The 3,088-nt window shown below is 41.9% G+C and overlaps 1 non-coding gene across 1 annotated transcript; it reads right to left on the bottom strand.

Moving 5' to 3' along the window:
• Positions 1-207: 207 nt before the first annotated feature.
• LOC116281508 (U1 spliceosomal RNA) lies at positions 208-374 on the bottom strand. Its single transcript, XR_004190963.1, has one exon. It is a non-coding gene; the product is annotated as a U1 spliceosomal RNA (small nuclear RNA).
• Between the last annotated feature and the right edge of the window lie 2,714 nt (positions 375-3,088).

The following is a 3,088-nucleotide window of genomic DNA, read 5'->3' as shown; positions in this document are numbered from 1 at the left end:
AAAAAGAAGGAAAGAAACACCACTTCTCAATGCAGCAATCATTGGCAAGGGAAGCAATGTTGCTGTGAAAACAGGGTGCCCACAATGCCTTACTGGTGGGAAGTTAGAGATCACACACACACACACACACACACACACACACAAGACTGGTAGAGTCTAGATCATGGAACCAACAGGATCATCTCCATAACTGTTTCTTTTTTTTCCCAGGGGAGAGTGTGAACAGATAGTCCCTCACTATCACCAATTATTCAGTTAAGCTCCCCACATTTGGGGAAATCCTTGGGGTCAGCACATCCAGAGTGCAATGTATGAGGCTCGCCCTGGGAAAACCACCTTAGTGAGTCTGGTATCTTGCCTGCTGAGTTAAGTGTCCATGACTGTTTCTGACTGAGGAAAGTTCCCCAAAGAGTCCTCGGTGTGAATTGTCTACATATGCCTCCTATAGAAAAGACTTAGAATTTCACATTATGGATAAGCTTGACGGTGAATATGTAGGTTTTTAGTCATCCAGTGGAATTTATTAAGCATCTATTATGGTCAAGACTCTGACCTCAAAGAAGCTGGAGAGAAATTCCAACATAACAGAATTCCTGGGTTCTGCCCTCCAGAAGCTTTTTTATTCAGACTTGCCAAGGAAGATTAAAATTAAAGCTGGAAAGAGGTACAACCAGCCTGCCCTACTAACTCTAAGGGAAAAGTGTTTCATTTCAGCTGGGGAATCGAGAGAAGCTTTATAAAGCATATGAAATTTGAGCTGGACCTTACAGGCTGAGAGCAACTTCAGCTGGTGGAAAATGGAGGGAATTGCCTTTCTAGCTAAGGAAACAGACGTGGAAGTGTGAGGGCATATGGTTTAGGGGAGACGGGACCAGCTTATGTGACCAGAGCAGAGGCAAAATAAGGGATGTGGAGGGACATGAAGCTGGCTCTCACATGGAGTTTTGAATGCTAGGATAAGAAATGTGTGGTAGACGTGATTATGGTTCCCAGCTCTCCACTCTTCCTGCGACAGAAGCACACACCTCCAGTCACTGCTGGGTGGTTTCAGTGCCTCCAGCGGGAGTTTACATTTCTGCCCCACTGACACTGGACTTGGTCGTGTGACTTGCTTCTGCCATGACATGTAAATCACATACGCCATGTCTGAGTAGAAGCCTTAAGAGCCATTCTTTGTTTCCAACGTATCCCTTGCTTTTTTGGTTCTGCACCAGAATGGCTTATCCCATAGAGGACCTGCTTCTTCAGCTGAGTTCTGGAATGACCCTTGCAGCAGAACCATAGTTGACCCCACAATGCCCCATGACTAACTTGTAATGTAAGTAAGAAAGAAATTTTTGCTGTTGTAACTGAAATGTTGGGGTTGTTTGTTGCCACAGCAAAACTGACCAAAAAATTTTTTTTAATGTTATTCTGAAGGTAATGGGTTTTGGAAAAGACAACAAAAAATTTCCCTTCTCCCCTCCCTGGCAGTCCCATGAATTTCAGTGGTGAACAAAGCCACGTTTTAATTCCTGACTCTATTCAGATGCCATTGCTTTTTCCGTATCAGAGATATTGGGGGAGAGAGGATAGAATAACAATTAGCTTAATACGCATTTTTTGTAGCTCCTGGATCAGATTCACCTGGAATCTATGTAAATCTGATAAACTGCACTGTGAGCGTCCAGCACTTTGTAGCTGATGGCAGCAAAAACAGCACTTCCTTCCAAATTGTTAAGGATTTTGCCAATTCATCAAATAGGAATAAAGATTTCAATTTTAAACTTGAAGCTTTATTTTCCAATGATGGAATATTCCATTCAGCCTCAGCAAAGAAATAAATGGACAGACGTTTCATGCAGAGATGACCACAAGAGAAGTGGATAGTGCCAGCCACAATGCTGAAATTCCACGCTGCCACCAACGCAAGTAAACTCAGAGCAGTTTAACTTCCATTAGGTTAATGAGAAGGATTTGAGAATCCCATCCATTTGTTAGTACCTCCATTTCTGATGTATCGCCTAATTGAGCCCCAACAAGGGTCATAATTCATCACATAGTGCGGGAGGGAGCATTTTAGGTGGAGAGAGTAGGAGCTTGGATAACACCAGTAATAGTGACGATCATAAAGAAATGAAAAGAGAAAGAGAATAGGCTCTGGATTCAGTTAAACCTCAACTGCAAAGATGGCTTCCAACTTATTAGTTATAGATTCTGGGGAAAGCTGCTTTTTAAATCCCTGCAACAAAGTTTCCTTATTTACAAAATGGATGCAATAGTAGCTCTTGGCTATAGTGATCATGAGGGTAATATAAGATAATGAGCTTAAAGTACTTGGCATACGTAGTAGATGCTCAAGATACATTGTTGAAGTTTTCTTTATTCAATGCTTAGCTTTTACCTGCTTGTCAGCTGAATGCTTTCCTAACCCTATCGAAATTCTCCCCATCCCTCAGTGTCTAGATTTACTATCTCATCAAAGTCTTCTCCGACTTCAGTGTGTGATACTCTACCTTCTCTAAAACAGCAGTAAAGGTTACGGATGTGCATTTTTGAATTTATTAATTAATTCATTCATTTATTCAAGAAGTATTTCTGGAGTACTTCCTCTGTACCAGTCACTGTTCTAGGTGCTGGAAATAGAGCTGTGAACAAAGTCTTGCTCTCACTGAACTTACAGTAGGAAGAGTAGGATAATTAATAAATAAGTAAATAAATATGCAGTAAGTCAAATAATGATAAGTGCTATGAAGAAAAATAAAACAGGACAAGAAAAGGGAGTACCAGAGTGGGAAGGTTATTATTATATATCAGGTGGTCAAGAAAAGCCTCACTGAGGTAATAATGGAGTAGAGAGAGTGAGCCATGAGAAACCTGTGGGATGACATCTCAGGGTAAAGGGCATAGCCAGTGCAAAGGCCCTGGGGCAGGAGATAGCTTGGCATGTTCTAGGAAGGACACTAGTGTGGCTGAGCACAGTAAGCCAGGGAGAGTGGTGGGAGATAAGGTCAGGAAGGTATGATCTGGTAGTTGATGGGAAGGACTCTAATTTTCAGTCTGAGTGAGTTGGGATTCCACAGGAGGGTTTTGAGCAGAGAAGTTACAT

This window comes from Vicugna pacos, chromosome 1 (assembly GCF_048564905.1).
Source record: "Vicugna pacos chromosome 1, VicPac4, whole genome shotgun sequence".
NCBI classification, from domain to species: Eukaryota; Metazoa; Chordata; class Mammalia; order Artiodactyla; family Camelidae; genus Vicugna; species Vicugna pacos.
The sequence above is the reverse complement of the archived record's forward strand: the minus strand, read 5'-3'. Positions and strand labels throughout refer to the sequence as shown.